Here is a 14733-nt window from a genome sequence, read left to right as displayed (position 1 = left end):
CACATATTCATTGCATCTAAATGACATTATTTAAATGGCATTATACCTTACATTTCATTCGACAAATGTTTTTTTTGTTGTTTTTTTTGTTGTTTTTTTGTTTTATTCAACTGTGTGTCTTGGAAATCTATCCATCTATCCATGTTGTTACCTATTGTGATATATAACAAGAAATATATTTGGTTTTTGTCTCCAGTTCCTGGCATAAAACTCCTCAAACCCTTACAATTTCCTGAGCGGTCGGAATGTCTTTTGGCATTCATGAAGAGCCCCTTTTGAGTTTATGCTAATAAGGTGATCCAGGGTTGGGCCCTTTGATAGCCTCAAGATGGCACTGCTTACTAGAAAGACCAAGTTGAACTTTCAGCCCCTCTCACCAACTTTTGGGAAGGGGAAGGTGGGGAAGGCTGCAGACTAAGCTATATGAAAGCTTTTGAACAACAAGATTTTATGAGCTTGCAAGTTGGTGAATGCATCCACATCCTGGGAGGGTGGCACACCCCAGTTCTGTGAGGACAGAAGCTCCTGCGTTTAGGACCCTTTTGGACCTTACCCTTTGTACCTCTTCATCCAGTTATTCATTCTGTATCCTTTATAACATCCTCTGTAATAAACTAGAAAACATAAGTAAATGTGAACCAATCTAGCAAGTTAATTGAATCCCCCGATGGAGTCATGGGAACCTCTGATCTAGTAGGTGAGAAGCACAAGTGACGACCTGGACTTAGGGTTGGCATCTGAAGGGGGTGGGGTGCAGTCCTGTGGGACTGAGCCCTTAACCTATGGTATTGGACACTCCCTCAGTGTCAGAATTGAGTTAATTGCTTGCTGTGCTCAAAAAACCCCACGTTAGACCTATAGATTTCGGTCATATGTAACGGCTGCTTACATTGCATAGTGTGAACGAACATACTGTAGTTTATTCCTTAATGATAGAGATTGAGATGGTTTCCAATGTCTTACTATTACAAACATGCTGCAATGACATGTTTTCTGCATGCCTCCCTGTGCATATGTGTAAGTATTTCTCAGGAATTCATGACTAGAAGGGGGACTGTGGGGTTATATGGTACATTTAGGGTACACTGCCAAACTGGCCTCTGTAATGGACATTTGTCATCTGAATTCTTGTCAGACTTTGACTGGTCTGGTCCAGTCAGACTCTTGAGGCCAAGCCTCCATGCCTTTGCCTCAAGCTTTTTTCCCTGCCACTTCTGGGCCTCCCCTTCTCTGTTAAGCAAAATCCTATTCAATCATTAAAACTCAACTAAAGTATCATTTCCTCCCAGAGGACTTCCCTGACAGTCATCAGAGCAAGCTGAATTAGGTGTCCTTTCCTGGTGCTCCTAAATCACCAGGTGGCTTGGACTTTATTATTATCATGTGTTAAAACTACGTTTAGGGGCACCTGGGTGGCTCAGTTGGTTAAGCATCTGCTTTTGGTCTAGGTCATGATCCCAGGGTCCTGGGATTGAGCCCCGCATCAGGCTCCCTGCTCAGTGGGGAGCCTGCTTCTCCCTCTCCCTCTGCAGCTCCCCCTGCTTGTTCTGTCTCCGACAAATAAATAAAATCTTAAAAAACAAAAACAAAAACTATGTTTAGACATCTATCGCCCCCATTAGTCAATGAACTCCTCAGGGACATTTGTGTCTTATTAATCAGCATATACAGGACAGAAGACAGAAAAGCACTCCTTAAATATAAGTTTTTTGAACCAGTTATCCAAGACCGTGAATCAGTCTGCTCTATTCCAACCTCTGTCATCCAGACCTCAGACTGGGATTGTCCTGGGCCCGTCTGAGAGTCCCTGAGGCCAAGAGTAAGGCTGTGAGTGTGTATGTTGGAGCCCGGCAGGGAAGGCCAGCATAGCACAGGTTCTGCGCTCTGACCTTGTCTGGAGCGTGGGAAAAGCAGCACCACAGTCTGGAGAGGTCCCCATTCAGACCAAATGCTGTTCCTAAGAGAAGCCCTTCCTCACCATGGCAGGCAGCCTGGAGCTGGAAGGGACCTCGTTCCTTGTTCTCCCACAACCCTTTGCTCCACCTTTTAGGGAGAAGAAGGAGGACATGAACAGAGGCCTGAAGAGGAAGAGAAGCCTCCTGGGCCTCCAGAGCCCTCCAGCAAGTAAGTGACAGCCTGGGTCCTCCTGCCCAGCCCAGAACCTGGTACTGCCTCCTTCTGGCCCAGGTCGGACCTGCCTTCCCAGCCCCCGAGTGTTTCCCAGCAGCCTGAGTTGCTACCCCACCTTTCCTCAGAGCCCCTTCCTTGTTTCTCTGGGCATAGGAGTGGGAACAGAGAGAGAGAGAGAGTGTGTGTGTGAGTGTGTGTGTGTGTGTGTGTGTGTGGTGTGAGTGTGTGTGTGTGTGTGGGTGTGAGTGTGTGTGTGTCCAGCCCCAGTCAGGATGAGGCCAGAAGCAGAAAAGAGAAGGCTCTTGTCTCTGCATTTCCCACTTGGTTATTTCCCCTGGGACGAAAGTGGGGGAGAGCCTGAGAGCTACAGGCTGGACAGGGCCTGCTGCAATCCACAGCAGCTAGTCTTGAGACCAAAATGCTGCCATGGGTGTCATTAGGAAAGAATGCAGAGGCGGCGGCAGCAGGGGGAACCTCTGAGCTGGAGAGGGCATTCCTCCTGGACTCCAGGCGGACAGGCCCTGCAAAGTGAAACCAGACCTGCATGGAATCTGTGCTCTGGAGGGGCTCAGACGGAGGGGGCTCTGTTTCTGCCACAGAAGGGCAGCCTCACCAGAGAACGGGAATCCCTACACCAGAAACTCACCCTTGGCTTCCTCAGATCCCCCAGAGGAAGGCCAGGGCCCTGGAGACCGTTGCCATGGCAGCAGCTGCCAGGGTCTGACTGCCCTCCCCCTTGCCTGCAGGGCTGCCCTGCCTGCCTTCTGATTCCTTCAGCTCCTGCTACCTGAAAAGGCCTGTACTCTCCACCCTGGCTGCATGTAAACGTGCCTGGAGCCCACTTTTCTGTCAGCAGCTTTCACCAGGGGAAGACCCATGTAACATATTCTGAAAAACTCTGGAAGGTGAGATGTGGGGAACAAGTCCCTCCTGAATGATATAGGCTAGTCAAGGAATCTAGTAAGAATAGTTGGGATTCCACAGACATGGTTCCAGGGCCAATCTCTTTCCTGGCTTGCTAGATGAATTTAGGCATATATTTAATCTTCTTCTGTTTCTATTTTCTCATCTGTAAGATAGGTCAAAAGTGTATTTATAAAATTGTATCCATATAGCATTTACAAATTTATATTTCTTTTTTAAAAAGATTTTATTTGTTTATTTGAGAGAGAGTGAGAGAGAGACAACAGGTGCAGGGGCAGAGGGAGAGGGAGAAGCAGACTCCCCAAAGAGCAGGGAGCCCGACCAAGGACTGGATCACAGGACCCTGGGATCATAATCTGAGCCGAAGGCAGATGCCTAACTGACTGAGCCACCCGGGGGCCCCATATTTCTAAATTTTTAGTCTAGGGTGCCTGGGTGGCTCAGTCAGTTAAGCGTCTGCCTTCGGCTCAGGTCATGATCCCAGGGTCCTGGGATTGAGTCCTGCATCGGGCTCCCTGCTCAGAGGGGAGTCTCCTTTTCCCTCTGCCCCTCTTCTTTGCTCATGCTCTCTCTCTCAAATAAATAAATAAAATCTTTTTTAAAAAATAAATAAATTTTTAATCTAGTCTAAATTCAGAGATGTGCAAGAATGACGATTTGGATTTGGTTCAAAGTGGTATGAGTTTGGTCACTATTAAAGTAGCAAATATACAATGCAAAGGATATAAAAGAGATGATAGTGCATGTGACTGAATGCAGCAACCCAATCTGTGCCTTGTATGTCACTATGGTATGGCCAAAGGTCGGTGGTCTTGGCAGCCCCTGTAACATGAAATGCTCACCAAGTCAGAGGAGTCCAGAACTGTGGGAGCACTGCTTTTTAAACTCCTAATCCTGTCAGCTCTCGGAAAAAATTTTGGACTAACCTACAAGGTAACACATCTGCTACTCAGTGAGCCACTTCACCAAGGCCTAATGTCCAGGCTGTAAGCTTTTTTTTTTTTTTAAGATGTATTTATTTATTCAAGAGAGAGAGGATGGTGGAGGGGCAGAGGAAGGGGGAAGGAATCTTAAGCCTACCTGACACAGGGCTTGATCTCACGACCCTGAGCCCAAACCAAGAGTCAGATGCTTAACTGACTGGGCCACCCAGGTGCCCCAGGTGGTAAGCTTTGACATTCTCTCTAAGATTGCACTGGAAATGCCTCTCTTCTGTGTTTGCTTTTCAGAGAAGGAGTTTTCAATGCTGTGCACTTAAGGGCTTTTTTCTTTTTCTTTTTCTTTCTTTTCTTTTTTTTTTTTTTTTGTGTGAGCAAGGCTGGTGAAGATCTACTTCATTGGGAGGAGAATATTTCCAACTATACTCAGTTTGGCAGAAGAAAAGTTCTAGAATGTTTATTCAAAAAGTGCACCGAAGGGGCACCTGGGTGGCTCAGTTGTTAAGTGTCTCTGCCTTCGGCTCAGGTCATGATCCCAGGGTCCTGGGATCGAGCCCCACATCAGGCTCCCTGCTAGGTGGGAAGCCTGCTTGTCCCTCTCCCACTCCCCCTGCTTGTGCTCCTGCTCTCGCTCTCTCTCTGTCAAATAAATAAAATCTTTAAAAAAAAAAGTGCATGGAAACAAATTGAGGAACTTATAGCAAAAGGGGAAGCATGAGAAAGGATGGGAGAAAGGATCAAAAGTGTTCAAAGTGAAGGAGATCATGTATGTACCATGATAAGTGATGAAATCAGACATAGACTACAAACCAAGCAATGGGTCTATAGTGCTCTGAAAGAATCCCTTTTTCTCTAGGTTGAACTAAACTAGCTGGTTTTCTCCAGAAGCAATGGTGGCGGGAAGCCTTTGCTGTCATAGGGCTGGCTTCTCATGTCTCTCAGACCTGTGGTCTACTTGTATGTTCTTTTTTAAAAAAAGATTTTATTTATTTGAGAGAGAGAGAGAGAGCACGAATGAGAGGCAGAGGTAGAAGCAGACTCCCCGCTGAGCAGGGAGCCCAATGCGGGGCTCGATCCCAGGACCCTGGGATCCTGACCTGAGCCAAAGCCAGATGCCTAACCGACTGAGCCACCCAGGGGCCCCTACTTGTATGTTCCTGAAATATCCCAAAGAACAATTTCTTTATGAGATATATTTTCCTTTATGTTGCCTATTCCTATTCCTTTATACTATCAAGTCTGAGGGAATTTCTCATTTTAGGATAATGGTACAGCAAGAGCACAGAGTGGGTAAGTATAAAGCATGTTTGGGTCACACACTGATTAGGGGTCTTTTGGCTGGAGCAGAGGAAAAATGGTTGGCAAAGCTGAGAATATGTGAATCAGGTTGTATCCTGAAGAGCCCTGAATGTCAAGATATAGAATCTAAGATTATTCAATGGATTGTGGGGTTACCATCCAGAGCACTTGAGAATGGCAACATGAAGATTGATTTGGTCATTTACTGCTCCTTTGAATTTTTCTCTCATAACTCCAATCCACACTGGACATTGTTCTCTCCAAATTCTTATTTGGAGACTTGCTAATAATCCCTACCTCACAGACTGCTGGGAGGCCATGTGTGGAATAACCCACTAGCCTATTCAAAGCAACCATCCTCATGTGGGGCACATAGCAGGCAAAGTATGAGGTTCCCAAAGGTCTCTAGAGAACAAGGACCATTTCTTTGTGGTTGGCCTTTGTGTCTCTCCCACCCTATCTAGCCTCAACCTAACATACTCTGGTGGATATATAAGAAATCATGACTGCTTTTCATTGCATGCCCAAGATATAAGGCTCTACCATCCCCAGTCTAGCTAAATGCAAAATCGGTGTTGGTCAATTTAGTTTATAACTTCTGTTAGAACTATAAGCAGTAACTAATTCACGATTGTGTATGGTTGTGAGGCTTAGGGGTCCCGTTAGCAGGATACGATTGTATAGGTGAAGTGAAAAACTCAGAATGGGTAGAGGTAATGCAGAGGTGAATTCACCTTGAAGCTAATGACACCTACGTTTCATGGCCCCTGGATTCATATGGGCACCATATAAGGCCTCTGGGAAGGGTTATAGTTAGCAAAATTCTAAGATGGTCCCCTCAGTGACCTTCACACTTTCATAATTCCCTAATTCCCTCCTCTTGATTTTAGATGGAACCTGTGAATATGAGGTATCACACCTGTGATTACGTTACATTACACGGCAAAAGAGATTTTTCAGATGCTATCAGAGTCTCAAATCATTGAGTTAATCAAAGGGCAGTCACTAAGTGAGCCTGACCTAATCAGATGAGCCCTTAAAGAGATGGCCCATCCTCATGTCAGAGAGATTTGAAGCATGAAAGCGATTCAACACGAGGGGGCTCTTCCACTTTTGGCTTTGAAGATAGAGGGGCCATGTGGCAAGGAATGTGACATCTAAGCTGAGAATGACTCCAGCTACTGGCTAGGAGCAAAGTATGATCTTATTAATCCTACAACCACAAGAAAATGAATTCTGCCGCAATCATGTAAGCTTGAAAAAGGGCTCTAAGCTCCATATGAGAATGCAGCCTGGCTGACACCTTGATTTCAGCCTTAAGAGATCCCGAGCAGAAAACCCTGTTATAACACATCTGGACTTCTGACTTACCAAACTGTGAGCCAAATAAATAGGTGTTAATTTAAACAGCTAAGTATGGTATTTTGTTACATGGCAATAGAAAACTAATATAGGGGCCATGCTATGTCTCATATATTTTTGTAAAGTTAGTTGGAGCAAGAATGTTGACTGCAATTTAAGACTACTGTCTTCTTCCACTCCTACTTCCTGTCGCATTTTTGGTGGTGAGATAGATGCAGGCATGTTTTACATCAAGCTAAGAGGAAGTGATTTGGAATTACATTTAGTTTAGGTTTAATTGGATAATTGATCCATGTGTTTCTCAGTCCCTTCTAGGTATAATTAAGTAATTACTAGTAAGGCTGCACAAGGTGGTGAGTAGAAACTCTAGGATTCAAACCAGGGTTGGTGTGAGTCTAAGGCTAATGAGCCTAATGCTGCCTTCTTAATGCATTTCATACGCTTAGTGAACCATGAACAAATCTTTTTTTTTTTAAGATTTTTATTTATCTATTTGAGAGAGAGAGAGAATGAGAGGGAGAGAGAGAGAGACCATGAGAGGGGGGAGGGTCAGAGGGAGAAGCAGACTCCCCGTTGAGCAGGGAGCCCAATGTGGGACTCGATCACGGGACTCCGGGATCATGACATGAGCTGAAGGCAGTCGCTTAACCAACTGAGCCACCCAGGCGCCCCCATGAACAAATCTTATAACTCAAATTAAAGGCATGATTGTTTAACACCAGCCATGTACCAGCATTTGACACTATTTCCGACTTCATTAGCTGATCCCAAGATATTTTTTTAGTCTTGACTTCCATTGCTGTCCTGTATGTACAATATGATTTATCAAAAATGGATTTCTGTCTTTCTTACATCAACCGTGTTTGTGGCTTTGCCCAATCATATCTATACAGGTTCATATTAATTTCTGGGTGATTTGGCATGAAATACTGACATCGACTAAGATACCATTGTAGGGGCCAAGGGCAGGCTGCCCTAAAATGTGCCATTTTGGCATATGATTGATTGATTGACTGATTTATCTATTTCCTTTTTTTAAAAAAGGACACTCTACTCCCAACATGGGGCTTGAACTCAAGACCTCAAGATCAAGGGGCGCCTAGGTGGCTCAGTCGCTTGAGTGTCTGCCTTCAGCTCAGGTCATTATCCCGGGGTCCTGGGATCGAGCCCCACATTGGCTCCCTGCTCATCAGGGAGTCTGCTTCTCCCTCTGCCTCTGCCCCTCCCCCGCTCTCTCTCTCTCTCTCTCTCTCTCTCTCTCTCTCTCTCTCTCTCAATCTCTCTCTCTCTCTCCCTCTCACAAATAAATAAATAAAATATTTTTTAAAAAAAGACCTCAAGATTAAGAGTCACATGCTCTACTGACTGAGCCAGCCAGGCACCCCTGGCATATGATTATTTTAAATAAAAGTTACTTAAGAAACAGCTTGTGCAAGAAGGACGCTCAGACCCTCCTCTGTCCTCCTGATAACAGAAAATAAGCCTCCCATGGGAAAGGTCCCCTCCCTGTCCCAGGGGGTAAAGAAACATCCTTATCACCAGAGATAGGGAATTCAGGGCTGAGAAGGCTGTAGAAACAACTCTTGTTACTTTTTACTAATTTACTACCCCAGCCCAAATTCTTAAAGCTCCCAAAGTTAAGTTTTCTCTGTCCTATCAATTCCTCACAGATTTATTTAGTCTTTTTGTCTAAAAAGTATAAAAAGTAGCCGCTTTGGTCATTTCTTTAGGTCTCAATTTCATTCCTGGGCCTCTGTGTGCACATAATAAAGCTTTTATTTTCCCCCTCTTAATCTGTCTCATGTAAATGTAATTCTTAGTCCAGCTGGATGGCCTTGAAGGGGGTAGGGGAAGAAAAATAATTTTCTCTCTACCCTTCTGGGTTCTTGGCTGAGAACCGCCCCCAACCCCGGTTCCTGTAATAAATGATTAACAGAAGAAAATCAAATAAGTTTAATAACATGTATATCTCCTGTATACATGGGAGAAGCCCAGAAAAACTGAGTAGCTCCCCAAAATGGCCCAAGTCACCACCTTAAATACCAATTCCAGCTAAGGACAAAGGAAGATGTTGGGAGTGGGGGAGTCAGTTAAGGGAAGTTACCAGGCAAAGCACAGTAAACTAGGGTAAGGTTGTTAGGCAGATTTAGGTCTTTGCCTTCCCCATTGATAAGAGTTCCTAGAGATTTTTTTTTTTTAAGTAATCTCTACACCCTACATGGGGCTCAAATTCATGATCCCTAGATCAAGTGTCATGCTCCACCAACTTAGGCAGCCAAGTACCCCAAGAGTTCTTAGAGAATTAGTCATCCTTTTTTTCCTGGTATACAGAGAAGGGAGACACCCTTACAAATTGAGGTTTCCCGGGGCGCCTGGGTGGCTCAGTTGGTTAAGCAACTGCCTTCGGCTCAGGTCATGATCCTGGAGTCCCGGGATCGAGTCCCGCATCGGGCTCCCTGCTCGGCAGGGAGTCTGCTTCTCCCTCTGACCCTCCTCCCTCTCATGCTCTCTGTCTCTCATTCTCTCTCTCTCAAATAAATAAATAAAATCTTAAAAAAAAAAAAAAATTGAGGTTTCCCTTATAGATGTAAATGCCTCTTTCAAAAGGGTAAGTTCTATTCAGTTTTCAGAGCTTTTCCTGTGGATGCTGTTTTTTATTTTTATTTTATTTCATTTTTTAAAGATTATGTTTATTCATTTGAGACACAGAGATACAGAGAGAGAGCGTGAGCAGGGGGAGAGGCAGAGGGAGAGGGAGAAGCAGGCTCCCCGCTGAGCCAGGAGCCCGATGTGGGGCTTGATCCCAGGACCCTAGGATCACGACCCGAGGACCTGAGCAGAAGGCAGACACTCAACCATCTGAGCCACCCAGGCGCCCCTGGATGCTGTTTTTTAAAGAATAATCAGCCTAAAATAATCCTTATGCCAAATATGCCAAAGAGACACATTTTGGGGTGGCAAATTCTGTTCCCCTTCAGGACACTGGCATGACACTGCATCATTATTAAGAATATTTAAGATAAGAATGTGCACAAGAAAGTTTAAAATAAATCTTAAGCCCACATAAGAAAGAAACTTGAGAGAGGTTGACAGCAATTTATTCAAATTTGACAATACTAAAAATTTGCCTTCACCAGTAATGAGTAGTAAAGTTGAAACGTCTATCAATAATCGTAATAAATTGATTATAATCACATAATCATAATAATTTAATTTCCATGCAAAGGAAAGATTGAATTATCTTAACATTTTCTCTAGGAAAAATGATATAACAAAGATGTCATATGAAGAGAGGATCAAGGGATTTGTAGCCAAAAAAATTGTAGGAGAAAAGGTCAGAGGTGTACCAGGCAGTTAATAAAAATGTTATTTGGGATGAGAGAAAAACTCTCTATAAAGGCCTGATAAACAAGGGAAGTCATTTTAGATTTCTAAGTCAACATGACTATATATGAACTTTGTTTAAACCAAAAGCCTGATTTATGGCCCACTACGCATGCATTGTACACCTGCTTTGTGAAAGAGTAGCCTAAAGGAAAACCATCTTGTCCTTGAGATATTGATCATTGCTCCCACACCCTGCATTTCTTTACAATAAAACTCATGATTCCTGCCAATATGCTATAGTCTTTTGAGTTTTTCTAAGATGTAAAAAGTATATAACCCTGTAAAAACTATTCATTCTCCTGAACACTTTCTTTCCTGCGAACAGCATGTTTCCCAGGCAGTCGTCCCACCTTGGGCTTGAATAAAAGTCTTTCTTACTTTTAGAAATTCTAAAAAGTTTGTTCATTTTGTGTCAACATTTCTATGGAAATTGGGATGTTTCACATATGTCAGCTGTCCAAATTTTGTCATTTCTTTGCTCATTATAAATAAATATTAACTTTGGTACCTAATTGCCTGCATCACACATACCTTTTTAATGCTTCTTTTCTTAAAGAGGGTCCCCCAAATTGTAAGTTTCAGGCCCCACAACCTAGATCTATCCCTGGGGTGTTAAGTAGTAGAAAATTTTTGGTTGCAATTGGAAAGGGTTAACAGGGATGTGAATGTGGTAGGGAAGTGGGAAATAGATCAACTGTGGAGGTTGAATTAATAATAATTTTGAAGACCAGAACATTGTGACCAGCTTTTAAAATCTGAAATTCCAAGGTGTCCTTGGTATTATGAGATTATATGACCTCAGAGGCTGACTTCATGGAAAACCGCCCCTCCCCCACAAGGGGAGCCTCCAGCTGCTCTGTACCTTTCAAACTTCCAAATAAGTGGCTGCCTAAAGGATCGATATTTGTGTTGTTATTGAGCAGGGAAAACAGGTGGCTGGATTATTTGTTTACCACCCCCCCCTTGAATCTACCACCTGCTTCCCAAATGACAATAAATAGCTCTTTCCTATTTTCTTTCTTTTTTTCTTCCTTTCTTTCTTCTTTCTTTCTTTTATTTTTTTAAAGTAGTTTTTTTTTTTAAAAAGATTTTATTTATTTGAGAGAGAACGAGAGAGCGAGCATGAGAGGGAGGAGGGGAAGAGGGAGAAGCAGACTCCCCGCTGAGCAGGGAGCCCCATGCGGGACTGGATCATGGGACTCCGGGACCATGACCTGAGCCGAAGGCAGTCGCTTAACCAACTGAGTCACCCAGGCGCCCCTCTTTTCTATTTTCTAATGACAAACTGGATGTAGGTGGATATTACTATTATCAGTAATGGTAATAATCGTATAGAACAGAACTGACAAATATTTTTTTAAAAATCTAGTATAAATCTCTCAGTCTCACATGGAGCCTCATTTCCTCAATCCCATTTAAGTGCCTGGGCAGGACTGCAAGGGATATGGCAGATCTCTGGGTCTTGGGGGAGGGGAGGTGGACAGTGTAGGGAGCAGGAGAGAAAAAAAGGAGACACGGTCGATTAACCCCAACGGGTTGATCCTCCCTGATAATCTGAGAAAGGCAAGTATAAATTCCAGGGCAATGATACACTTTTCATGTTTCTGGCAAAGACTGAAAAGACTAAGTCAAATTGTGTGGGAGAGGGAGGAGACCGGCTGGGGAGGGGCGACCAGGCTTGGGCTGCAGTGCTGTAAGGAGGGTTAATTGGGGGGACCTGAGCTCACTGATAACACTGGCTTCGTTGGGCAAAAAGCAGACGTGAATTTAAGTCACTGTAGTCTGAGTCCTCTTTCCCGCCTGAGCACCGTCTCCCTATTACGTTGGAGGCAGGCGGGTGCGCTTCTGTACCCCACACAGAACAGGAGACTACTGCCTGCCCTGGATCTAAGGAGGTTTGAAAGGGCAGAGGATATCCAAAGGCGAGGGCGAACACCAAAGCGAGTCAGGACTGCACTGCCTCTACCCCTTTTCTGCCCCTGCGCGGGTTCATTTGGGGGCAAAAAATGTGGGCTTGGGTGAGGGAGCTGGGGAGGGAACGGGCGGTCAGGATTGGGTACCAGCTCCCTATTGCATTGAAAGCAGGCTGGTCTCTGGCCCAGGTAAAAAAGAGGAGAAGGAACACGCCTGGGTTCCCCGCAAGTCAGTGTGAAGGTGGGAGGCACCTGCAAGTCACTGGAAAGGAAAAGGGAGGGTAAAAGGACCCCCCGCAGGTCCTGTTCTGCACTTCTCACACCACAGCCACGCCCTCTAGCCATTTAGATTCAGAAAATGGTGGGCAATGGGGAATGCTGGGGAGGTGGGCGGGAACCCTGCGTGGGTGTCAGCTTCCTAGTGCGGAGGATGTGGACGTGTGGAGCGAAAGATGGAGAAAGCGAGGTAAGCACCCCGGATACCAGCAGATGGGCGCAAGCGTGGCTGATACCGGGATGCCCCCGCGGGTGGGGGCGGGCGGACAATCCTTTCTGGGACGGCATTCCCTACGCTCCGGCCCTGAGGTGTACACTCCTGCGCGCGCGTGTGTGTCTGTGTGTGCCCGTGCGCGCGCTCGCGCGGGGTGGGGGTTGTTAGGAGAGTTGATAGAGCTCTCTCGAAAGGAGCAGTATGGATTCTTTTTTCCATTCCTATCCTGTAGGGAAAAGATGGTCTTTTTTCACAAGAAAATTCCTGACACAATAACATCAGAAGGTTAGCAATATCTCTGTGTGGCAGAAGTCTGTATTTTTATGTTAATTTTTCCTTGTTGCTTGTGTCTTCTGTTTTTCCAAAGAGAGTATCTATTACCTGGATAACAAATACTATTATAAGGTTAAAAATGAAAATGTATACAGTTTTAAAGGATCTATTAAATCAGCTAAAAGAGTAATCATCACTAAGCCATAAATCTGTCCCCCAGTATATTTTTGTGACACAATAGGCATTTTAACAAGTTTCACAAGTGACTATTGCACTCTAAATTTTGAGAGCCATTGCTGTGTTTGTCAGGTTAAGCTAAGCTTATGCTGGGGTAACCACCCCCCAAACCCCTGTGGCTTAACGCAGCAAAGGTTTACGTCTAGCACACAATAAATGCCCAACATATGTTGGTGAAGGTCAGGAGTGAGAGGGCTCTGCTTCCCATAGTCTGTTAGGGATCCCAGCTGACAGAAGCTCCACTACCTGGAATATCGCTAGTCACTGGCATGTGGAGAGTGTCATGGAGATCTCTCACTCCTCCTTAAAATAATAGTCTAGAAGTAATAGAAATCACTGCTGCACAGGGCTGACTAGCTCAAGTTAGTCGTGTGGCCTTATCCAACAGCAAGAGGCTGGGGGTGCTCTGGGGATAGGAAGTATGGTTTTCTGTGTGCCCAGAGGGAATAAAAACTATAAAGTGAGAAAAAGAAACTAAAAGAAAATATTCATAAGAATTCAAAGGCAAATGCTTTTTCCAAAGCACTGAAACAAAAAATTACAAATTGTAAAGAAAAAGTGACACGTGTGATAACAGAACATTTTCTGTGAAGCAAAGCAAGAATGAATGTGCCCTTGGCTTTTGATTTTCACTGTGATGCCATTTTGGGAGATCTTCACATTTCCAGACCATTCTTCAAGGCCATGGCAATGGCAGCCTGATGGATGCTGGTCGGGCTGGATTCCAGTTGGAGCGAGAGAAGTTTCCAGAGGCTCACTGTGCCAGTCTGACAAGACAGGAAGAATCCACCCCGCTGGTGCTCAGAGGGGCGGTGCTCAGGTAGGAGGTGGAAAGGCTCACCCAAGTCACACTTGTCTCTCCAGGGTGGGTCTGATTTTGGTTTCTCTGCTCCAGCCTGCAGCAGGCACCAAACCCTCTGAGGCTGGTGGCCAAATTGTCCTGGCCACACTTATCTGGAGGGCAACAGCGGTCCCCATTGCAGGTCAGAGCACTTGGCCTTTCCCCCCTTTCCCCCTTCTCTTTTGGGGAACTTTTTGAAGGGGAGGAGATAAAGTCCCAAGGATTCCTAACTGGAAGCATTGGTTGGGACGGTCTTTGAGTAGGTAGATGTCTGACCTGGGTCTGACCAGGTAACCTGGGGCTGAAGCAGAAGGAGCTGGCTCTTCTTCTGAGTCTAGTGAATTAGCTTTTCCACAAATGGGGTTAGACCTCAGACAAGACGTCACCCATCCCTCTTCGACCCTCCTTGCGCAGACTCCCCAAAGGGCCTCAATGTGCCCCAGCCTGTGTCGGTGATTCTGCCCTGAACATTGCTGTGTGCATGCAGTGCCTCTGATGTCTGTGTCAGCCCAGGCCCGGAGTCAGAGAAGACTCCGGGTAAAGGGAACTTGCAAAGGCATGTGGTCCAACAGCTTAGGAGAAAAGGGTTTTCACCTCCTGTGTGAACATCCCTATGCATTGCAGGCCCTGCCCATGACTTGGGGGCCAGGGCCATCATCCAATTGTAAATTGGTGTGAAGATGCTTTTGGAGGCATTAATGGTGGGTGGTCAGCAGCCTCCAGGACCTGGTGCTCTGGGGTTCTCACCACTTCCCTGCTCACACAGAAGGCTGGTATCCCCATCACATGTCTAAGAAGTGACTTGCCTAGCCAACTCCAGAGCAGAAAGCACTGAGGCTCCCAGACCCTGGATAGAGCCCTCTGCTAACCAGGATACCCAGGCTTTTAGGTGACAGTGCTTGAGAGTGGGAGCCCCTCTGGTGGCTTCGTATAGAAGGG

The 14733-nt window shown here is 45.3% G+C and overlaps 1 long non-coding RNA gene across 1 annotated transcript; it reads left to right on the top strand.

Moving 5' to 3' along the window:
- Positions 1–1959: 1959 nt before the first annotated feature.
- LOC144380353 (uncharacterized) lies at positions 1960–14432 on the top strand. Its single transcript, XR_013444489.1, has 3 exons — positions 1960–2124; positions 2877–3035; positions 13622–14432. It is a non-coding gene; the product is annotated as an uncharacterized LOC144380353 (long non-coding RNA).
- Positions 14433–14733: the final 301 nt, after the last annotated feature.

The sequence above is a fragment of the Halichoerus grypus genome, chromosome X (genome assembly GCF_964656455.1).
Source record: "Halichoerus grypus chromosome X, mHalGry1.hap1.1, whole genome shotgun sequence".
NCBI lineage: Eukaryota > Metazoa > Chordata > Mammalia > Carnivora > Phocidae > Halichoerus > Halichoerus grypus.
Note: the sequence above shows the minus strand (reverse complement) of the source record. Positions and strands in the feature narration are given on the sequence as shown.